Raw genomic sequence first — 25,800 nt, forward strand, 5'->3', positions numbered from 1 at the left:
AACTTTTACTTTACATTTCCAATAAACGTTGTTATAACCTTTTGATATTTTAGCTATTACATTGGGAGTCATATACCACCTATAAAACATTTTATACCAATTTTCTCTCAGGATTTGGCTATTAGTCAATTTTGGTATCTTAACCCATAAACATTCCCATTCCAAGGTGATATTAGTTCCCAAATTCTGCATCGCTCTTTTTTTGATCAACTCTTTGGGTTGATGTGTCTGCCTGCCACCCACCATGGAACTTTGCTTGTTCTGCTGTGGGTTCCTATTCTCTACATCTTCTTCTTTTTTGTTCAGCATTCTCTGTGTAAGGTACTCTCCCATTATGAGGCTACCTACTATGGTAACATTGGGATAATATGGAGGTAGACATCTTCATACATTTACAAGACTCTGTTTATAATGTGCAAAGGAAGGGCAGGTGATATTTAACAAAAAAGGAGCTCTTCTTCCTGATGGATGGCCGCCCTGACTCTCCCCCAGAAGCATTAGCCAGCTGCCTGGAAGCAGTGACGAGATGGCTCAAGCAGAATCGTCTGAAGCTCAATCCTTCAAAGACGGAGGTCCTGTGGCTGGGTAGGAAGGGCCCATGCGAGGAAGCATGTCTGCCTGCCCTGGATGGTGTGCAGCTCTCTACGGCTCGCTCTGCCAGGAATCTAGGCGTGATTCTGGATGCTTCTCTCACAATGGAAGCCCAGATCACAAAGGTAACGCGGCTGGCATTCTACCATCTCCGCCAAGCCAAGCTACTAGTGCCCTACCTGGCCCTGGAACACCTAGCCACAGTGATCCATGCAACGGTCACCTCTAGACTGGACTTTTGTAACTTGCTCTATGCAGGCCTGCCCTTAGCCTTGACCCGGAAACTACAGCTGGTTCAAAATGCAGCAGCCAGGATGCTCACAGCAACACCGTGGAGGTTTCACATAAGGCCTATTTTCCACCAGTTGCAATGGTTGCCTGTTGAATTCTGGATCAGACTAAAGGTTCTGGTAATTACCTTCAAGGCCATATGCGGTCAGGGCCCAGTTTACCTGAGGGATCGCCTCCCTGCCTATGCCCCCAAAAGAGCTCTGCGCTCCACTGCCACCAACCAGCTAAGGATCCCTGGCCCTAAAGAAGTCTGCCTGGTCTCCACCAGGGCCAGAGCATTCTCTGTTCTGGCCCCCACCTGGTGGAACGAGCTCCTGGAGGAGATCAGGGCCCTGATGGAGCTTAAACAGTTCTGCAGGGCCTGCAAAAAGGAGCTCTTCCGCCAGGCATTTGGTTGAGACCAGACGTAATCAACAGCAACTGAAGGGCCCCTGCTCACCCCTACCCCCTGGCCCCCCCTCAGAATTCCACCAATATGCTCTGGACCTGTTTGTATTGTTGCACTGTTGTATTGTCTATATTGTTTATACTGTACATTGTTATATGGTTACAACCATTAGTTATTATTGTAAAGTTATTCACATGTTTATAGACTGTTTTATGTATTCTTGTTTGTTCTTATGTAAACCGCCCTGAGCCTCCGGGGAGGGCGGTATATAAATATAATAAATAAATAGATAGATAGATAGATAGATAGATAGATAGATAGATAGATAGATAGATAGATAGATAGATAGTAGTTTAACCTATGTTGTAGAATGATTCCTGACAGAAAATTTGCACTACATCATATCATATGTCATCTGTAATAAAGTAAATAAATATTATTATTTAATTTGTTACCCACCACTCCCAAGCAGGCTCATGGCAGGTTACGGTTAAAACTCCCATCAAACCCCCCATTAAAACAGACAAGAAAAACCAATATAATAACCGACAACCTAGGAACATGGCGAAGAAACCTCCTCAACCCAACTCCTACTACTACCACCAGAGGGAGGTGGCAGGAGAGACAAGATACCCAAAGTTGTAGCTAGACACCAGGGGGCCCCATTGATTCCCCCCCCCACTGCCCCAGCCTCAACCGTAGACCTGGCGGAAGACCTGGCAGAAGAGCTCCGTTTTGCTGGCCCTGCGGAACGCTGGAAAGTCCCGCAGGGCCTGCAGCCCACCCGGGATCTCATTCCACCAGGTCAGGGCCAGGACCGAAAAGGTTCACCACTATTGTAGTCATTTCCTACCCCCATAAAATATTATATCTATGGGCCTGGTTCACAATCAAGAAGTGTTGGGGGAGGGTAACTGGGATGTAATCTAGCCCCTACTTAGAGAGATTGTAGAGGACTGAGTGACAGGGTGGGGTTCTCTGTGCATTTGGCTGGTGCTTATTCTATACACTCTTGAAAGTGTGCCTGACATTTCCCCAAAAGTACTTTCCTGGGAGCACCTCCCAAGTCCAATCTGAACATAACTTGTAGGGCACATAGGGGAGCATCCTGGGGAGATTCTCTGTAAACCACAAACTGAAGCACATTTTCCTGGTTCATACCCATCCTTAGAAAGGCTGTTCTGTGTGAAACAAGATTCTGATCTGATCCAGCAGGGATCTTTTTCTAGTCTTATGATCAAACTATTCATTGTTATTGATGAAAATTAAATGTTGAAGGCTTTTAATGCTCCACTCACTCAAGAGTGAATCAGAAACAGTTACCACTTCTTACATCGTGGACAATTAATCAAATTACTAATTAATTGTCCATGATTTGCTTAGCAATTCTAATGTATTGCTAAGCAAAACAGGCAAAAAAATGAAGCTGTCAGGAGCAGCCAATAACCACGGAAAGTCTTCAGATGAACACAGTCATTCCTTCTGCTATCAGTCTCCTTCAGATTTGAGCTTCTCTGCTTGACTTTTTTGTGTGTGCTACTCACCACATCAATCAACCATTCTTTAATGGAGAAGACACAGATGGATGGGCGTCCATTTGCAATGAGTTTCCAAAAGATGCATCGTGCATTTTTTAATCACCCTTAATGTGGTACAGTTGGCCTATACTACTTTTCTAGAGATTAATGAAACTCTGACAGTAGTTATATCTTTTTTCCCAGAGAACCTTGGAAATTTTCAACAGAAGTAGCAATAAATTCTGAAATCTAAGAAAACTTCTTTCTTACAAAGGAGAAATACATTACCTTGTCACTCATTATCTTATTTGCTAATTTTCCTAATTTTTGTGCTTCCTGAGGTGAAATAAGAGTTAGATGCAGCCATTGTGAACAAGAGTTGGCCACTGAATGTTACAATGGTCCAAATACAACAAACTTTGCTTCATTTTGTTCTTTTCAAAGTAATGAAACAAACAAAAAAACCCAGTCTCACTTATAGGCAAATACATTCCTATCTCCAATCTGCCGTGCTTCTCTTTTTCAAAGCCAAGGACATAATACTCTATCAAAAAGGTAAGTGACATTTCTTGAGAACAGGTAATCTTGGAATCAGGCAGACAAAACACAGTCCCGTTTATGTTTTCTGGTGATGGGGAATGAGCTGGGAAAAAGGGTGAGTGGGTGATCCAGCAGCATTCTCCCAATCATACAGCGGTCTGAAAAGCTTGATTTGAAGCCAGCCTTTAGCATAGAATGTCTTTTTGGGCTTCAGTTACCAGTCCAGCCTTCTAAGAACTTGGGCAAGAAAAACAGGTTTGCATTTTCTGGTGGTGGGAAATGAGCTGGGAAAGGGTGTGTGTGATCTGGATGCCTCCTCCCAATTGAACAGCTTAATTTAAAGCCAACTATTCACACAAAATATCTTATAGGGCTCCAGGCATAATGTCCAGTGTCTCAGGAATCTACCCAGACAGAAATGAACTGCAAAAAGTTCCAAAAAAGGGGGGGATGCTATATTGTTCTGGCATTTCTCCATAGCAATGAGACAGTGTTGATTTTATTAAAGATGCATCTGTGTTGTGGCATTACCTCATAGAAACACGGAAGCACCATTAAGAAAAAGAAAATTAATTTCAGGGCTGGGGGGGAGAAAGTTTTAGTCCATGAGAGAACTGCTGAGCTGTGATTGGTGGCTTGCTGTGACTGACAAGCCGAGGAGTGGAGGGAGAAGCTTGGCTTGTTTTCCCTTGCAGCCTCGTCAAGAGGAAAAAAGCCTTGATAGGGCAGAGCCAAAATGCGGGGGAGCTGCAAATGCGAGATTTTCCATCCCACATTTGGCAGTAGGAAGCCACCTGCATTTTACCCCTCTGTGCAGAAATGGCCATAGATTTTTAAAGATGCTCCATTTCACAGAGGAATAATTTTTAAAAATTCACTTATAAAATAAGCATTATGTGTAGCAGGTTTTTAAATTCATTTCTCCCTCAAAGTAATTTTTGCAGAACACACATGATACATTTTGTATTTTTGTGTATCTTCACAGCACTGCTTTTACAAATTTCATAACTGAAGTTATATATAATGATGATTATTATTATTCTAAACCCAAATATTGCAATTGGAGAGACAGTGAAAAATAATAAATGTTGTTGTTGTTAGGTGCGAAGTCGTGTCTGACCCAGTAGCAAGTGCCTTTTCATCTGTTTGTTGCAGTCCCCATCTACAGTGATCTTGGAGCCCAGGAAAATAAAATCTGTCACTACCTCCATTTCTTCCCCATCTAATTGCCAGGAATTGAGAGGGCCGGATGCCATGATCTTCATTTTCTTGATCTTGAGTTTCAAGCCAACGTTTGCTCTCTCCTCCTTCACCCGCATCAACAGGCTCTTTAGTTCCTCTTCACTTTCTACCATTAGAGCGGTATCATCTGCATATCTGAGGTTGTTGATATTTCTTCCTGCAATCTTGATCCCAATTTGTGACTCATCTAACCCCGCCTTTCTCATGAAGTGCTCCGCATACAAATTAAATAGGCAAGGCAACAGTATACAGCCTTGCTGAACTCCTTTCTCAATTTTGAACCAATCAGTGATTCCATGCTCGGTTCTCACTGTTGCTTCTTGACCTCCATATAGGTTTCTCAAGAGACAAATAAGATGCTCTGGTATTCCCATCTCTTTAAGAATTTGCCACAATTTGTTGTGCTCCACACAATCAAAGGCTTTAGCATAGTCAATGAAGCAGAAGTAGATGTTCTTCTGGAACTCCCTAGCTTTCTCCATGATCCAGCGTATGTTGGCAATTTGATCAACTGACCTTTTCCAATCTTGTGGCCACTGTTGAGTTTTCCAAATTTGCTGGCGTATTGAGTGTAGCACTTTTACTGCATCGTCTTTTAAGTTTTTGAATAGTTCATGTGGAATGCTGTCACCTCCACTAGCTTTATGGTTGCTCAGACTTCCTAAGGCCCATTTGACTTCACATTCAAGGACATGTGGCTCCAGGTCAGTGACTACCTGATCGTGGTTATCAGGGATATTAAGCTCGCTCTCGTATAGTTCTTCAGTATAGTTTTGCCACTTTTTAAAAATCTCTTCTGCATCTATGAGGTCATGTCAGTAACCTTTTATTGGCATAAAGTATGAGGTCCCTACCATTTTGGTCCTTTATCATACCCATCTTTGCATGAAACATTCTCTTCATATCTCCAGTTTTCTTGAAGAGATATCTGGTCCTCCCTATTCTATTGTTTTCTTCTATTTGTTTGCACTGTTCATTTAAGAAGGCATTCTTATCTCTTCTAGCTATTCTCTTGAATTCTGCATTCAGTTGGGTGTATCTTTCTCTTTCTCCCTTGCCTTTCACTTCCCTTCTCTCCTCAGCTATTTGCAATTCTTCCTTAGACAGTCATTTTGCTTTCATGCATTTCTTTTTTTTTACTGACTGTATAGAACTACCCCATCTTTGGTTGCAGAGCACAGATTTCTGTGTTGACCGTCTGGTGTTGTCCATGTGTAGAGTCATCCATGTGTAGAGTTGGGAGGAGTGTGGAGTTAGCGGCGGCGTGTCCTCGAGATGGGGCAAGTGTCCAACAGGGAGGCGCACTTCGCGCGCCTCCCAATTGGACATTTGGCCCTGGATTGCCACTCGGAGGAGCGAATCAGGACCCGCCCTAACTCCTCCCCACCAGCCCTTACTGCTTTATTTAATCCGCTCCTGTGGAGCGGATTAAAGATAATATTTGAGGATATATGAATGGATGGGCATGGTGGGACAAATGTTGCTGCTTGATTGACATCTCCTATTGGCTATTTGGGATAGTGAATAGGCTTCACTCTATATTTATATTGTATTTTTAGGATTCTAAGTTTTGCAAGCTACTTGGTGTCCTGTGTACAAAAGAAAGGTAGGATAGGGGTGAATGTTTTAGATAGATAGAACAAAACTGTAAAACATCCAACAATAAAACAGCATGGACCTTCCTTCTGATTTAGGATTATTCGCCTAGTACTGAAGACTTGCCTCTTATGATGAAGCTTCGGAGGTAAAGTTAAAAGATTCCTGTGCAAACTACTGATTCGCTTTGGAAGTTTCAATAAAATTTTCAGCCCTTTCTATAATCAAGGTGGTATCTGGTGATGGCATCACATCCATTGGTGAAATTAGCCATTTTTAATATAAAAGTTCTAAATTATTAACTTTTCTCTCCCAAAGTGATATTTGATGGCAAAAGTAATATCCGTGTGCAGTATTAAGTGATTCTTATGAAAAGCTGTATAAATCTGACAGAGCATAATAATTATGCTGTCAGAAAACACACGATTCCATTTTCACAGAACTGTCTAGATCACTGAGTTTCAGTTTCAGTGACTGTTCAACAGGGGAGTAAGATTTATTTGCTCTCTAATTACTGTGTGTAAAGTATTGTTATAGAAAACAATTCAGAGGGTTAACCAATACACAGGTTTTCTTTTCTCCCCCCTCCCCTCAAGCGAGAATTGATTCAACACACCTATCAAACTACCATATGATAGAACACTATCTGAACTTCATGTAATAACTTTTTAAAATAAACTTAAGGCATTCTGAAAGATAACTACTATTGACATTTACTGCCAACCTCCATCACCAAGCTGTTAGCCATGAATTTCTTCTGTTGTTTTCTCAACACTACAGGCCTTGTAGGTTCAGAAAAGGAAAGAAAAACTTGAACTTGTCGCTCCTCTAGGGTAAATAGTACCAAGAGTAAATTGCCTCATCCCAATTTGTCCAGGAAGCAACAATGATTGCAATACAAAGACTTTGGTATTTCTTGTAGTCTTGCTTGAAAATCTCTAGTGGATTCTTTTCCCTGCCTTTTAAATGGTTTAATGGGATTTTAATACCTTCCATTGTTATTTTGATGTAAAAAAGCCTTTCCTCTAACAGCACATTTTATAAAAAGTCATTTATGAATGATTCAGAAACAACTGTTTTGGGTCCCCCCCCTCCATTTTCCTGTAAAAGAGTAGGAGAGAGAGAGCACATATTCCTGTGAGCTGTTTGAACATGGTTGACAAGCATATACATCCTAAAATGAACATGTGGTATCAGTAGGAGTTAAACTATGCTAGAAATGGGAATAGATTTGTCAGCCAGCTCTGGTTGCTGAATTTCAAGTCTGGATTTCTACTTATGTATGCATCTGAATAAAAATCTAAGGATGGAGAATATTCAAAAAGTTTTCAGGAGACAAGAAAAAATAACGTATTTTGATGGTTCTTGAGCATCACATTTTCTGTATGACATGGTATAGCTGAAAGCACAAATCAATTAAATTTTTAACATTAAAACTGTTCATCCTTTCCTGAGTAAACCAGAGACAGTTTTCCATGCTGTTTATGACTCATTAATGAGAAAATTGAAGGAACAAATGTGAACAGGATTTCACAATATCTACAAAGAAGTGTTAGCAGACAAACAGCCTGCAAATCTGTAAGACTGCCCATTGCTTTCCAGGACAAATAATCAGTCTACAAGAGCAAACCATCAATCTTCGATTTATGTACATAAAATTGTGACCGTACACCCCGACAAAATGCTGAAGGTTCTAGAGCCTCCTGTTGGTGGAATCTCAGGGTCAATTCCAGGGTCAATTGCTGTTCTTGCTCAGGATTCTGCACCGCTCTTCCCTTCAGGCCTGCTGTGAAGGGAGCCTCTAAGGCCAATTATGCACGGCCGCCCAAGCGGCGATTTCGGGTCACATGGAAAACGTGGAGGGGAAGAAGCAAAGCAAACTGCTTATGCATGGGACGGGACGCCACGGCGGCAAAACCCAGAGTAACCGATTATGCACACGGCAACCCTGGCGCAGCTTCTGGTTGCGCCCCGGTCACCCAGAAGCTGCGCTTTCTTCCATGTTTCGCTAACGCGGCTTTTTCGGCGGCATGCACCGAATCTGCAGCCGGTTGTAGCCGGCTACGTGCGTTATCGGTGATTTTAGTCACCGCCATTCCACCCCGAATGCACGCTATCCCTCCTGTGCATAATGGGCCACACAGCCACTGACTGAGGCTAAGGACGCATTTTCAAGAGCAATGCAGGGGAGTCTGTGGGTGTGCTTGGGCATTCCTTTTGAGGGGGGGAAAGCTTTCCCCTTCTGTCCAACGGCTGGCTGACAGGGAGCCCAGAGAAAAGCCCCTTCTCACTATACTGCTATGGCTGGTCTCGCTGCTGGAGACAAGCCATGTGTGTCTCTTCTCTACTCTCTGAACCCTTGAGACCTACCATGTAGGGTTGTTGTGCTGATGAAACTGGATGCTGTTGCTGGGGTTCTTTTGCCTCCTGTTTCATCTGCACAACAAACCTGTGCAGTAGGCTTCAAGTGTTTCAGGTCCACAGCAACCTGTGAGGGATGACTCAAATGGTTCTTTTGCACAATGGCCCTTCCACCCTCCACAGCAGCCATTTCTGCCTGGAGAGATGATCTTTATAGTCTGGAGACGAGCTGTAATTTCTGGAGATCTCCAGGTCCCACCTGGAAATTGGTTACCCCCAGGTTGAAAATATTCCTTGAGGTTTGGAGGTGGAGCCTCAAAATGGTACAATGCCTCAGAATCTATTCTCCAAAGCAGCAATTTTTGCCTGCAGAGTCTACAGATGAGCAGCGATCATCAACAGTTTGTATTACCAACAACAGTTGGTATTGTTTGGTGCAAAGAGACAGACAGATCAGTTGGATAGTGGCAACCATGATAGAGGCTTGCAGGCTGACATTGGGCTGGAGTGGCAGAGGTGTGTCCCGTTTGGCTTGTGGGCCTTGGTCAGCCCTTACCAGCAACAGTTTGTATTTTGTGTGCAGACCGACAGACAGACCAGCCGGATAGTAGAAATGATGGCAGAGGCTTGCATACTGTAGTTGGGATAGAGTGATGCAGGTGTGTCCCACCTGGGCTGTGGGTTCTAGCAAGCCCTTACCCTTACCTTATGTGTTGGTCTATAGGTTCATATAGTGTATAGCACACTGTTTTGCAATAGTCTATGAGCTGTATATATGTTTTCAATTTCTATTTTTTAAATTGTGTACAATAAAAGTTATATAATTTTAATATTATATAGACATTTAACCATTGAAGGTCCTGTCATCTCTTGTGTTTTTATGGCTCGAGCCCTTACCAGCAACAGTTTGTATTTTTTTGGCATAGACAGACAGACCAGCAACAGTCCTGTGAGTCTGGAAAGTGCAGGAAGATCTAAATAAGGAATATGCTGGCAGGGGGTCATGGGAATTGTAGTCCATAGACATCTGGGAAGCCACAGTTTGGCCACCCTCGAGTTAGAGTGCCATACCAGGATATGGGAGTCCCAGTTTTGAATCAGCATTATACTGAGGAAGCTCTTTCTGTGACCTTAGTTATTTACATATTCTCAGCATAACCTACCTCATAGGGCTGTTGTAATGTTGTGAAGAGTGATGCAAACGGCTGTGGCCTCTCAGTATGATGCAAGACAGGGGATTAATGAAATAATTAATACCAACATATCCAAAAATGGGGAAACAGATAAAAGGTTGATTAGTAGGTGGGTGGGAAGGAGAAAAGGAAACGTACAAAGGGGAGGATATGGGGGTTACCAGGGTTGATGGGACAGCCAGGAGGGTCTCTTCCTGTGATCTAGATTGAAGTTCTGCAGGGCCTGCAAAATGGTACTCTTCTACCAGAAGTAAGGCCGAGGCCAGAACAAAATCCCACTACTGAAAACATGGTGAGATTTTACATTATGATAGTTCAGCATAGTGGCAAACCAGTGGTGGTATTCTGGTATTCTGGTGGTTCTAATGTCCTGACTTCTGAGTTTGAGTTAAGAAATTAAAATATTCCACTTTGAACACACTATAGCAATACCATTTCAATATAGACTGAAATAAGTACTATAGCATCTGGAGAGGTAGGCAAGAGACTGTGCTATACATTGGAAGGCTATGGTCTGATTCTCATGACTCCCCAAAAGTACTCTGAAACCATTCTGTCACCTCCATCCCAATATGCAAATAGGAATTACTGTACTCACCTATCCTGAAGCAATGTTGTAATTATATAAGATGAAAATATATGTGAAGTGACTGGAATGTTTTCAAGCAATATTTAAATGTCATGTTACTATTATGCTTCTTTCCTTCAGACAGCAATCCGATTTATTGTATCAACAAAATATTCAACAATAGTTAACCAGAAACAGGAAATCAGATGTACCAACAAGATGCTATATTATTTCCCTGCTCTTAAACCCATTTCATCTAGTGTACATAAGATACAGCTACCAGTTTCCTCACAAAAATATTACGTATAGGGAATAAACACATCAATCAAAATCAAATTTTGCTTTAAAGCCAATTTAATCAGCTGGTTCTCCTGCATTCACACTTTGTGGGGTTAAAAAGCATTTGTACTAATCTATTTCCTACTGCGTAAATATGCCTAAGCATAAGGAACACGTATCACATCAGCACTTGCAAAAACCTGTCACATCAATCTTACAGAGCAGCTGTTACTTACAGCTGTTAATAACTTGATGGCACCATTCACCTTTCGTTGAATTGGATGGCTTCATTGCTGGATACCTCCGATCGTGAAATTGCACCCAATTGTCTTTAAAAATAGCATGCTAGCAATTTGTACATCAACCGCCACACCATTTCTTAAGGCAAATGGCTCATCAGGCTACAAGCTCATAAGCAGTTACAAAAATGGATCCTACTTAGCAGAAAGTAATTCCTGTTGAAGCAGTCAGTGGACAAAGTATTCCTCTTACTATGTTATTCTCTCTACATTTTTTGTGCTTTGTTATCTTACATAATAATCCTAAATAGGAACAGTCACCCATCACTGCCTGAATAGTGTAGGAAATAAAGCCTTCTTCCCTCTGATGATGCCATACTTTTGCTATATTTGAAACAGTAAGATTAAACAGGGATATATCAGAAAGCTTTACATTTTAAATGTAAACTTAACAGGAATCAAAAGTCAGTTTCTGTCATTGCTACAGTATGTAATACAATGGTTCAAGTGTCTTAGGATCTCAGAGTCCCTGAGGCAAATCCTCATACTGCCATGAAATTCATTTGTGGTCCATCATGCTCTTTTAGGCTCCCTTGCCTCATAGGGTTGTTGTGAGCATAAAATGTTATGGGAGAATTTTTTATCTTCTCCGATATATGCCATTTTATTCTGTTCATTGAGGTCTGAATCTTGATACCAGGTATCTCTCCTTGTTCATTCACTTTCCAGGAATTCATATAGAGGATATTCTCCTCTGAGATCTGGAATTATATCTAGATCAAACAAAATAAAGCCTATGAAAATCACAGCTACATTAATCTTCCATTCTGCAGAACCATGGATCAAGGAATACAAGGTCCCATTAAAGTTCTGGATTGCAAATGTGTTTTTCTCCTTAAGCACATTCTGAGGCCAAATCAAGCAACCGTTCTTGGCCATAGGAAATGTTTTTGCACATTTCACTTCTGTTCTAAAGCACCAGCTTTCTGCTAAGCATGGTTACTGCTATTCTAAGTGGTTAGCTTATCATGTGAGAAAATAGCACAATGACTGGTCTATAGAGTCCCCCTTCTTAATTCCCTTCATCTTCAAAAGGTATCACCATATAAATTCATAAAGTAACCATCAGTGATATTTACTTGGTTGTTGTTGTTGTTGTTAGGTGCGAAGTCGTGTCCGACCCATCACGGCCCCATGGACAATGATCCTCCAGGCCTTCCTGTCCTCTACCATTCCTCGGAGACCATTTAAGTTTGCACCTACTGCTTCAGTGACTCCATCCAGCGACCTCATTCTCTGTCGTTTGCTTCTTCTTTTGCCCTCAATCGCTCCCAGCATTAGGCTCTTCTCCAGGGAGTCCTTCCTTCTCATGAGGTGGCCAAAGTATTTGAGTTTCATCTTCAGGATCTGGCCTTCTAAGGAGCAGTCAGGGCTGATCTCCTCTAGGACTGACCGGTTTGTTCGCCTTGCAGTCCAAGGGACTCGCAAGAGTCTTTTCCAGCACCAGAGTTCAAAAGCCTCAATTTTTTGATGCTTGGCCTTCTTTATGGTCCAACTTTCACAGCCATACATTGCAACTGGGAAGGCCATAGCCTTGACTAGATGCACTTTTGTTGGCAGGGTGATGTCTCTGCTTTTTAGGATGCTGTCTAGATTTGCCATAGCTTTCCTCCCCAGGAGCAAGCATCTATTATTTACTTGGTATATGTATCTAATGGGAGCATCTTGTGGCGCAGAGTGGTAAGCGGCAGAAATGTGGTCTGAAGCTGTGTGTCCATGAGGTTGGGAGTGCGATCCCAGCAGCCGGCTCAAGGTTGACTCAGCCTTCCATCTTCCCGAGGTTGGTAAAATGAGTACCCAGCTTGCTGGGGGGTAAAACGGTAATGACTGGGGAAGGAAATGGCAAACCACCCCGTATTGAGACTTGCAAGAAAACGCTAGAGTGCATCACTTCAAGGGTCAGACATGACTTGGTGCTTGCACGGGGGATACCTTTATGTATCTAATATTTATTGTCTGCTTTATATTAAGGGAAATATTATGTTATGGTAGGAAAACATATCTATAAATGTGAGATTTATAGAAGAATGATGGAACAATATTAATAAGAACAGATTTGTGAAAATGTGCATAGATATTTAATCAATATTAATATGAAAGATTGCTTTCCTTTGCAATCTATATTGCATCTATATATAAGTTACCCAATGTGACCTTTGATATGCTGTGTGACCCCCCAAATTGTTGTTTAGTGGACAACCAAGGTAGGCCACCCTTCAAGAGATCATTCCCAAGGGGATGCTGGCAGTACCATCCAGAAGGCTATGTGAAGAGCTCAGGAAGCACTCACTCACCTTATCAATGAGATTATTGATGTGGATGGTCAACTCTTCTCCCTCAGGGAGGATGTAGCCTTTCACTGGCTGCTGCAATACCTTGCTCCCATGTACTCTGTGCTCTCATGGAGGACCAAGTGTTAACAAGTCTTGCTTACCATGCACCACTTCACAGTGGCAATGGTCAATGCTCCCAACTCTTCCACTTGGACCTAGGCAGTGTGGATGAGTTGACTTTCTTTACCTCCCTGCACCTAACAGAGTAAGGTCCAAGCCTCCCATTTGCCTCATCACCCTGCCTGTCTGTCCAGCAGCTAGCCAATTGCCTTCTGTCCTCCACCCCCGGCCACCTTCTCTTCCTTCCACTTCCCTCTGAGGCTGCAGATCCCTGCTATATGATAGTTTTCCCTGCCGGTGAGTTCCCTCCCCTGGGGCCTCCATCCTGAAGCCTTTCAAGTTCCTGGGGGGAGGGAGAGGTCATCTACATTCTTCCATCCACCCCCCAATCTCGCACCCGTTGTATTCCTGATTGCAATGGGCTTGGCCCCTAGTATTGAGCATAAAAAGACAGCAATGGTTTATAGTTCTGTGTTCTTAAAGACCAAATGCTTTTGACATTAAAAAAATCTATAAAGGATCATATGAAGAGATAGAATGGAAAATGGATGGACACTGCCCACCATTATTCCAATATTTTCAACGTACAGTCATTGCTCAAGGAACACAAAGACCTTTATTGAGTAAGAAATTGAATTGCTAAATAAAATAAATGATGTAAAGGGGACTTATATAGATTATTAAATAAATTACAAAATAAGAACTAGCGATATTAAGTAGACATAGGAGAGCCTGTCCTGCCAGGTGAGTAAGAATGGATCTGGGAGCACCATTAACAAGATTAGTATGTACTTGAAGAAGAGTTTTTACAAATTAAAATTCCATTTGTATTTAACACCTTTAAGCTTTAAAAAATCTATGGATTAGCCACAGGATAGCTTTGGTATTGTTAAGCTTTAAAAGCAGATATAATGCATTAACTAGTCACTGCCTTAGTCGTAGCTGCAAGAATTTGTATTGCTGCAAAGACATCAAAAACCTTGCCCTTGATGATGTAATGGTATAGAGAAGTTTGGAATATCATGGTGTTAGCAAAGCTAACTTATTATAAGAGAGAATGACAGAAAAGTCAAAATAATGGATTTTGTGAATACTATTTATCATATAATGGGCTATGAATACTATTTAAGCGAATACTATTTATCATCCAATAGAACATGAAGTTTCTGGATAATGTACAGGCTTCCGTATAATTTGATGTAATTTTTTCTAATGGCATGGATGAGTGGGAGACCATTTCAGTCTTCAAGGGCATTCTTCTACAAACCTAAACATCACTATTATTCCACAAAAGAACTTCAAAGTGAGAATCCAGCATGGAACTGCTGAATTTACATTGATCATAAATCTTGATATGAATGTTATTCAATTAGAACTCAACAGGGATTCCAGGTTCCCTACACCCTACAGGTGTTAAATTAGCTTAACGTGTCTAGTAAGACTGTGTTACCCTCTATTACTCTTGCTGTGAATGGTACCACTTGCATCGCCTTTAGAATCCATTTCTTAGTACTTGTTTTTAACAATTTGCAATGTGATTGCATACATTATGTATCTGACAAAGAGTGCTGTAGCCCACAAAATCTTATGCTATGGAAAATCTGTCTGATTTGATTGAAGGTGCCACAACCCTCCTTTTATGCTGTTTTCTGCAGCAGACTATTATGGCTACTGACTACAATTTACTAAAGCTAATTTCAAAATACTCTTTTAATTATCTCATTTTAATTTATCAGTTCACACCAGGATGGGGACCTGTTGTCATGTAAAAAGATACAAGCTATGGATAAATACAATCAATTAATTCACAATGCATGTTTGAGCAAACGATCCACAAAGTTTATTTGAATACTATCATTATATAGCACTAAATTTTACAAATTATTTTCTTGCAAATCAAAATGATACAGGCTAGTTATTTATTTCCATTAGCATAGTGCTGTATTCTGGAATCTTTCAAGAAATACTTTCATAATCGATGCACATATACAGATTTCAGAATCAGTCTTTTTGCCAAACCTTTGGCCATATATGTGGAATTGCTGACATTAGAAATGAATCCCGTGGTGGTGGTAGTGGTGGTTTTTTCTAGTTTATATAATGAAAGGAGGAAATATACTATTAACTACATAAACAAGAATAGGCATGCTTGCTTATGAGATTTCAATTGTGAGCTATACAGTGGCTAAAAGGGATTTTGTTACAGCTGCCATCCAGGCTGAAAGCTGAGCAGGTCCTTACCATTTACCTTAAGCTGAACAAGTCCTTACTATTTAGACCTGTTTCTTTGCCTGCTCACTAATCAAAGCAATCAAAATGTGTTTTAATGTAGAGGCAAGAAAGGAGTAAGATGAGCTAGCTGATCAAGAGTTACTTTGATTGTCTTGTGCCAGCTTTTTTTAGTATTACTGCCCCTGGTGATATGCCACTTTTGCAGATAATGTTTGAAGGATATAAGTTACTTTCAGTCCATGGAATATTTTTCCATCCAATGGCAGAAAAGTTTATTCTCAATTTATATATGGCTTAAATGCAGAAAGGGCCTGTGTTGTAAAATTAATCCAAAGAGGAAGTCTCCACATCAGATTAATTCAGATGGGTAGCCATGTTGGACTGAAGCTACAGTTTGAGTCCAGTGGCATTTTTAAAACCTGTGAAGTTTAATTCTGAGTATAAACTTTCATGTGCACACATACTTCTTCACCTACATTCAAACAAGACTTCCTAAAACTTTACATATAGGTGGAGGGTTTAGTTGCCAGGAAGAGTTAATTAGTCAAGATGCATAAGTAACTGAGCAATAAGTATAGCTAAGACTGGATTAAAGCAGTTGGTAAGACCTGTGAATAGCAGCAAATTAGAATACAGATAATAAAAGAGTTAAGAAAAGATTTGAGAATTAAGTTTGAGTCCAGCAGCATCTTTAAGATCAACAAAATTTAATTCTGGGTATGTCAGAACTATGTGACTTAGCATGCAGAGTGAGATAAGAACCTGATATTTCTGTTAAGACCAGGGGCTTTCAGGTCCTGAGTGTTCTAATAAATTGTATTTCAGCAATCTCCCATTCCAGTTTCCAAAATTCCTTTGCAATAAAACTCAACTTTGAGGGCCCCCACTGAGACCTGTGGGAGGCTGAAATGCTCTCCTACAGGTTTCTCGCTTTTGTAATTTTGGATGTCAGATTTGTGTCCATTTATCTTGACCTGTTTGCCCTATATAGAGAAGCAAAAGGCACTATTGGCATTTAATGGCAGAAGATGAGCAAATGAATGTTCCTGTGATGGTGTAGTTGATGTTGTTAGGTTCAGTGATTATATTGTCCAGGTGCATGTGGCAGTGAAGTTGGCATCTGGTTTTATTGCAAGCTCTGGTACCAGTGTCCAAGTTCATATTTTATGTTGTTGTAGAGACAATTTTTCAGATTTGGTCTCTGCTTCTTGCTGTTGGGCATACCCAAGCAAGAAACAGACAAAAAGGTCACTCTCTGTTTTCCTGCAATGGGTTGGTCGCATGAAAATTCCGCTCAAAGTTTGTACTACATAGCATCTTATAATCTTCTGATAACAATAGAATGTATGCATAGCTATATGCTTCAGCAAACTATAATGTCCTTCAACGTGTGCGGTAAAGTTTCTATTGATCTGTAAACTGAATAAAAAGTTAGTCTGCTCAAGGGGGAGGGGAGAGAGAGACCTAGCACTGAGAAGGAAGCATTCATGTCTGTTGCTACTTCATGTTGTAATATTGTGGGAGAGGAGTGGTTTAAGATTGGGGGAGCTGTCTGCACATAAGAAAAGTTTGCCCCCAAACCTTGTGAAAGAGAACTGTCATTATCCAGTAAATGTATAATACCAAATAAATAAGCATTGTGAAGGCAGAAGAGGCAGGGTAAGTGTTGAGATGAATGATGCTCTGAAAGCTTATACCACCTTCTACAAATTGCCTTATTACTGTCAAAATATAGATCAAGATTACCATTGCTAGGGCTAAAGGATACAGCAATAAAGTAATCATTCTACAGAAATGTACACATAAAAGTCCCCCATTTCCTAAAGAAGGAGAAAAAATTTGATGGGTATTACCTGGTTGCATCCTTGATTGCTAGATGCAGCTTTTTAGTGCTACAGACCATATATTCAGCAACTGCTGGTGCACGTACTCATGGCTGGGTCTTGCCATTATCTCTTATGCAAGGTACCAAGTTAATCCTCCAGGTTTTTTTTTAAGTCAAGGGATTTTCCAAAGGAGAGAAAGGAAATAATAAGAAATGAAGGTGCCTGAGGGTTATTTCTAGAAAGTATATACATCATATGACTGTAATCTTTTAAAATTGCAGAAGGTTGTATATTTAAATAAACCAGACAGTAAAACTACATTATAGAATCATCTAAATATATTTGTATGTGGAGGGGGTATGGTAATGATTATTAAAATCCAGAATGGAAACTTACATACTCTAGGTTTTTGTTTATAAAAACTGAGCTCCAGGGACTGTTTTATAAGCTCTCTGTGAGGCTACAGCGAGTCTTTAAGGTGATGCTGTGTTCTGGTCCTGCTGGCACAGAAGATAATAGGACAAGCAGCTTTTAGTTACAGATAAGAAATCTGTGTTTTAGAATAGCTCCAGGGAAATTCAGCTGCTGGCCAATTACTGCTTTGCAAAAAATTTCCCACAGAAAATGCAGTTTCAGTGAGAGCAGTGTAGGTGTGGAATCTGTAACTATTATAAAAGCCCTAATGAACTTTGGGCCTCACAATGACCTTTTGGTCCTGTATCTCCTGCCCCTCACTTTGTCTCAGACCACTGACAGAGCAGGCAGGTGTCAGGAACCAAGCAGTTGAGACCCAGCGAACTCACACTGAAAGACATCACTCTTGGGCTTCAGGGTGAAGCTTAAAGTAAAAGTCTTTATTGGGGAAGTCAGCATGCAGAACCTACACTTTGCAAATGCTCACGGACAGGAATCCTTGGCAGAGACACCAGAGAAGGGGGTGGCCTGGCTTATATGCCTGGGCTGTGGGAAAGGGGCAACAGAACTGCCTGAGGTGAGAATCTGGCATTCACACAGGAAAATAGGATCAGAATGTTCTTTGATATGGGAAGGTGTTGAAGCGATTCAAACATCTGTTGTTCAGCCTAGCCAGAGAGAACAGCCTTGAAGGGAAATAGCGAGGAGCCGCGGAAGCGGGATGCATCTTTGAAAAGCAAGCGGAGGAAATGGAGAGGGGTGGTGCTCCAGAGCCTGACGGAGATGCCAGAGCAGAGTGAAAGTTGTTGTTGTTGTTGTTATACTTTTATACTGCCATTCCCTTAGGCTCATGATGGTTTACAGAATAAAAATGTTACAATAAACCCATAGTTAAAACCCATTAAAACCAATCAATATCGACAATATCAACAATGTTAGGCAACAGGCGAAAACACTAACTAAGCCCCCCCCCCCCCACGTTAGCCAAGGGACACCAAGTTGTTGGTCGACTAGTATCATTGTAATATGGGAGTGAGGCAATCAGATCATTCAGTTGGACCCAGGGGGTTCCAGGAGTAATAGAAATTCAACAACTTGTAAATTAAGCCACGAGGCAGGAACCAGGGGTTCATGGCAACAGGTGCCTGGTGAGTGCACTCCCAGGGGCCAGGGGCTGCTGCTTCCGTGCAACAGACGGATTGCAACAGATTGGCAACCAAAGCCAATGAGAATGTGGGGAAAGTAGAGTCAGCCAATCGGAGGGAGAGCCCTCTAAGGCCTGGCCTCCATGAGCTGTGGGAATTCTGAGGGGAAATCCCTCCATTTAGGGGTGATGGGAAGATTCCTTGCCAAAGATTTTAATGTTGGACCTATTTTGCCAGGACAAAACATCTGGGGAGGAAGAGGAGCAACTCTAGCATTGGTCTCTGAGAGCCATTGGGGGGTAACATTTAAAGAACATCAGCCTCTAACTTGGAGAGCCAGATTTGATTCCCCACAGGCTGTGTGACCTGGGGACACTCTATGTTCTCTCAGAGCTCTGTCAACTGTACTTCCCTCGCAGGGAGTCTGTTTGTAAACTGATCAGAGTCTCCTTTGGGTAGTAAACAGCAGGGTACAAAAATCCAGCTCTTCTTCTTCTAAGGGGCAACAGTGGGTACATAAGCATGTGGGTACATAACATTTTATCAACAGTAAAAAAAAATGGAGCAGGGTAGATGCCTGTGTATTGTGTACAGAAGGAGGAGGATAGATACCTGTGTACTGTGTACTGTGACTACCCCATGTAGATTAGGGCAGGGGGACATTTCGGAGTCTGTGGACTAATTCACACAAGAAGGGAAATGAGGTTGAACGCAGAATAGTGAGGAATTGGCTGCCATGCAATCTCCCCCTAAGAGGTCTCCAGTCTGATTTCCCTTCACATATCTAAAGACATGGCTCTTGAAAGCTCATCTGTAACTAGTATGCCACAATTCCCAGAGGTCAGTCCCACCACAACCCCAACATGATAAAAGCCACCCCCACACTCTAGTGCCCATTGTATTCCTGGATACAACAGGCTTTGGCCCTAGTGCTAACATAAATCCCTGTATTTCTGCATGCACAATAATGTCAAAAATATTTACAATCGTGTAATACCAAGTCTTACCTATGTCTAATGCTCCCATGAATCCTACAAACTCCCCAAACAGACCTATGCCTAAGCTAACCCTAACCTAACCTGAGAAATTAAAGGTAAAGGTAAAGGTATCCCCTGTGCCATAGAGGTAAAGGTATCCACTGGGTTATGTCTGACCCTTGGGGTGACGCCCTGTAGTGTTTTCATGGCAGACTCAATACGGGGTGGTTTGCCATTGCCTTCCCCAGTCATTACCATTTACCCCCCAGCAAGCTGGGTACTCATTTTACCGACCTCGGAAGGATGGAAGGCTGAGTCAACCTTGAGTCGGCTGCTGGGATTGAACTCCCAGCCTCATGGGCAGACAGCTTCAGACAGCATTTCTGCTGCCTTACCACCCTGCGCCACAAGAGGCTCGTAACCTAAGAAATTGCGCTAATATAAATCCCTATATTTTTCCATGTACAATAATGTTAAAAAATACTTATACATCCCATAGCCTTTCATAACCATGTCACAAAGACTTACCTCTAATGCGCCCATGAAACCTACAAACTCCCCAAACAGACCCATGCCTAAGGTAACCCTAACCTAACCTGAGAAATTACGCTAATATAAATCCATATATTTTTACATGTACAATAATTTTAAAAATATTTATACATCCCGTGGCCTTTCCTAACCATGTCACAAAGACTTAGCTACCTCTAATGCTCCTGAAAAACCTGCAAACTTCCCAATCATACCTATGCCTAAGCTAACCCTAATGCTTACCAGAGAATTATGGCCAATAAAAAAGCCCTGTATTTTTACATGCACAATAATGTCAAAAAACACCCCAATTCTTATGTATCCCATGGCATTCCGTAACCATTTCACTAAGTTTCCCCTACCTCTAATGCTCCCACGAAACCTACAAAATCCCCAACCGGACTCATGCCTAAGCTAACCCTAACTGTAATCTGAGAATTTATGCTATTATAAATCCCTATATTTTTACATGTGCAATAACAGTTATTGGCCCTTCCTGGTCCTAGTATTGTTTATATCTTATTTCATTATTTCATTATTTCAAATGTTGCTTTTAATTATTCAAATATGTTTGCTGCCATTGGGACCCTGATCAGGTGGAAAGGCAGCATAAAAATCTTTTAAAAGGTAAAGATACCCCCTGTGCAAGCACCGAGTCATGTTTGACCCTTGGGGTGATGCCCTCTAGCGTTTTCATGGCAGACTCAATGCAGGTGGTTTGGCATTCCCTTCTCCATGGTCAGAGCTTCAGACAGCATGTTGGCTTCCTTACCACCCTGCGCCACAAGAGGCTGTTCTAAAAATCTTTTAAGCAAGTACAAATAAGTTGAAAGTACTGAGGAAATACTGCTTTGTTGAAGACTGATGGAATGAAGAGAGGCTGCAGGGGATAAACTTGCGGCAGTCCATGCTAGCAGGATTAGGGATGAGGAGTTCTGGTAATGATGGATTTCCAGACACAGGACAGAAAGAAGATGTCAATGATACGACTGAATGGTGCTTGTCTGTGATAGAGGATCCTAAGTATACAAATACAGAATTCCAAAAAGGAAAACAAACATTCCTGCCTTAAAAAACAGAATAGCCACTAGAAGCTGGTTTCAGTGCTGGCAAGACCCACCATCACACACCCCTCTCCTGGCTTGTCTTACTTTGCTCCAATGCTGTATTGGCTGGTGACTTTTGTAGGATCTGAGAAGCAAGGGTTTCCCTCAGCTTCCCAGTAAATGTTGCAGAAAGGCCTGGCCAGTAGAATTAAAACAACTTCAGGTTAATATGTTCTACCTTCCATTTATCCCTAATGGCTGCAGGGCAGAACTTCATTAAAGGGTTTTCTTAAAAGTAAACGTTCTGTGACTGCAGTATGACATTGGCTGACCTGGGCCCTGGGAATTTTGTTTCCCCAGTCTCTCCCCTTACTAGCTCTGGAAGGGATATGTGAAGATAGAAGCATATGGTTTGATGCCATTTACAGTTCTATGCCTTTTAAATAGCAGCTTTCTCAGCAACTTTTCAATTGCCTGTTCCTGCATATAACCCTCAAACAAATTTAGATTGCCCTTAATTATTTATTTCCTGAATCTGATAGGTCCTATGGCATCTTCAAGATTTATTAATGAAAGAATTTGGCTTGTTTAGACAATTTTTTGAACTGAATGCCATCAATCTCCTGTGCCACTGATGCAAAGGAGAAGTCACACATGAAATATCTGTCAACTAGTTATCATTAAAAAAAAATGTTGCACAAAACAACCACTTTCACATATCACAAAATCAGATCTAGTTTGCTATTCATTGGCTAAGCATAGAGTGGAGACGGGATGAGTTCATTATGTCTACATGTATGGGGGGGATGCTTGATACAAAATTTAAAAGCTATTCAATGAAGTCAGAACACTAATGTTTTTGTTTTGTTTTGTTTTTTTAAATGTAGAGCCGATGGCCAGCCTTATGTGCAGAGTGGGAGAATGGAATTTCCACACAATACAGAAGTGGCCCCCAAGAGGTGTGTGTTTAATGTGAGGATGCATAATTTTGCAATTCCCAGCCAGAAGAATTCTAAAGGGTAATCCTATGACTACTTGCTTATGACCCATTTGCCTTAATGGGACTTAATTCCAAGTAAGCATGCATAAGCACACTCTGTATTGCTAAATGTTCACAGATGTTACTGGGTAGATGCCTATTTTGCATATTCAACTTCAAACCAGTGGAGGAAAACAGACTTCATTATGATATGACATCTTAAGATATTTTCTTAATATCCATTCCAGAATGACTGAACAGAGTAGCTCTTAGTCCTATCTTTAGGAGATGTGAAATCATAGCCATAATATTAATTGGATAAAATGCTGATGACATAATCTGTAGACCATCTAAACCAAAGTAACATTATCAAACCAATTTAAAATCTGCTTGCCTGTACTCCCCAAAGAGTGACATGCTCTATCCAACAAACTGGTGAATCCTGGCCCCCCAAAATCTTCCTGGCCTCAAACTGGTCCCAACCTGGTAGAACGAGCTCCCCAACCAGATCAAGGCTTTGTCATAAGTCAAACAGTTCCTTAGGGCCTGAAAAGCAGAGCTCTTCCACCTGGCTTTTGGGTGAGGCCAGCCACGGAGAACTTCCTGATACCATTGCCAGGCAAACCTGATACCCAACATGTCCCTAGCCTAAAACTTCTGTTAACTGGTAATGGTTATTTTAGTCTCTGACTGATCTTGCCTTTTTATGACTGTATTTTTTTCCCATTTAAAATGGTTCCAGAGGTGTCAATGTATCTTCTCATTCCCACTGTTCTATGTACACCACCTAGAGACATCACAGTGAGGGACGGTATATAAATGGAATGAATAAAATAAATACATGACGTTGGATCCTAAATGGCGTTCCACCTTTCTAAATTTGTTGACGTTAATAAGCTTTAAACAATGCAAGTGTGGCAGTCTCTATCACTGAGGGTCATTAATCTGAACAGCCAAATGGAGGTTAAAGTTTCTTTGACTGAATTGAAACAATGTATTTACCACTAAATCACAGTGTAGCTTGATAAGCGAATACTCTCTTAAAACTTCTAGTCTTTGTGGGGCACCGCACTCAATCTTCAAGGGACTATATTTGCTCTGAGTTCAAAATGAAACCTTGTTAGCAGCCAATGACCAGTTAATGTACTAAAACTTACATTTTAAATAATCTGATCATTCCAGTTAATAAAACATTGTTAAATAGATGCACAGAACCCTGGTAAACCCGTAGAAATCAAATCTATATCAGCACACATCATTCCTATTTCGTATAAGTTGACTTAAGGAAAAAGGTTGTTTAGCTTCTTAGGCAGAGCCTTGCTAAAAAGAGTGGGAAAGCGGATTTCACTGAATTCCAGATCAGAAAGATTCAAAGATTATAAAGGGTGACCAGCTTATATAAAAGCTATTACATAGGCCAATCGTGGTCTCTAAAAGCATGATGTAAAACACTTCTGAGCATCCCAAAGAATAATTGTCACAAACTCTATACCATTTGCTCTGGAATTTATTATGAGCATAAAGCTCTTTATTTGGGTTGGAATAAGATGTGACACACCATTGTGTATAGTCAGTCAGTCAGTCAGTAACCTTTTATTGGCGTAAAAAGTATAAGACATATAAAAATACGGTTTAAAATTTCAACAAAATAATAAAATGGGGTTACATGACCAAACAGATCTTAAAATGATTAAATAAACTATAAGAGATAAAATACAAGGTAGGCAGCATATTATAAAAGCATCTTAGTTAAAACTCTGGCAACTAAAATGGTTATCTCTGGGTCTTTGTCAGAGAGCAGAAATTGCAAGGTCATAGATTTACTTACAGAAGGCTTGTTTCCCAGCAAGGCAACAAAGCTGTCATCCCGACACTGCTCATATAAGGGGCAGTCTAACAAAATGTGTGAGACAGAGTCAGGGCAACCAGAACCACACGGACAGAGTCTCGCATGGTATGGGATATGGTGGAATCTTCCCTCTAAGACCTTTGAGGGGAAAGCATTCATTCGTGCGAGGAGAAAAGCTCTTCTCAGGGGTGGGACATCAAGGAGATGCAAATATGAAGGCATAATATTTCTCTGCATAATGATGCCAAAGAATGCTGGTGAGCAGACTCGAGGCTGGGTAGGTATGAGTTCCTGCTGCTCATGGTCTAAAATTCTCTGTTTAATAATCCGGAAGATACATTTTTCTTCCAGAGGTAGAAGGGAGTTCAGATCAATGCCAATGGAGACTAATTTTTGTTCAATAGCCTGGAACCATTGAAATTTAAGAGGGTCACTTTTTAGACAAGTTAAAAGGCTGCCAGTTTCTATTCTAAAAAACAGTCTGACCCAAAATTTAAAAGTAGCTATCCAGGCCCTTGTCTCTACCCTAATTTGGCCAAATTCTGCGCAAATGGCATGGTAGGAGACACAGTTGGGAACCCCTGCAATTTGCCTATAGAAAGCAGATTGAACACCCTCAATAGATTTATTAAAGGCAGGAACCCATAAGGGACATCCAAACAGGAGCTGGGACATTACTTTGGCATTAAAAATTTTAATTGCTGCAGGGATAAATTGGTTACCTTTCACAGAGAAAAAGAACTGTTTTATCAAAGAAGATGAGGATTTGGCCAGATTGATAGCTCGTTGGCAGTGGGAGCTCCATTTCTGGTTATACTGGAAGGTAACACCTAGATACTTAAATGTTTTGACTTGTTCTATTGAAGTGCCTCCAATAGACCAAGTCATTGCATGCCAGCTCTTAGAGAAAACCAAAACTTTTGTTTTACCATAGTTAATTACTAACTTATTATCTTGGCAATATTGGTAAAAGGTGGATAAGTATCGTTGTAAGCCAACCCTTGTATATGAGAGTATTGTAGTATCGTCGGCATACAACAACAAAGGAATATGCTGGGAACCAAGTTTTGGGGGATGACCATTAATTGGTTCCAGTTTTAACGCTAAATCATTAATGAATAAATTGAACAACAAGGGGGCCAGAATACAGCCTTGCTTAACTCCAATGGTCATTGGAATCTTGGAGGTTAAGTCTCCCTTTGAAGAATACCGGACTTGGCAGGAGGTGGACACATAAAGTTTTTGGATGAGAAACACAAGTCTCGGTTCCATACCCATTGATCGCAATTTATTCCAGAGCATATCCCTATCTATCTTATCAAAGGCACTTTTAAGATCTATAAAAGCTGTGTATAGCCTCTTACCATTTTGGGACGTATATTTCTCGGCCAGGCATGAAAGAGTTAAACAATGATCTATAGTAGAGTTACCCTGCAAGAAACCAATCTGTTCAGGACCTATAATTCTTTGAGAGCGAGCCCAATCAGTTAGGCGCCGTTCGAGATGTTTTGCATAAATCTTACCTATAATTGATAATAAACTA

Source organism: Paroedura picta, chromosome 8 (assembly GCF_049243985.1).
Source record: "Paroedura picta isolate Pp20150507F chromosome 8, Ppicta_v3.0, whole genome shotgun sequence".
Taxonomy (NCBI): domain Eukaryota; kingdom Metazoa; phylum Chordata; class Lepidosauria; order Squamata; family Gekkonidae; genus Paroedura; species Paroedura picta.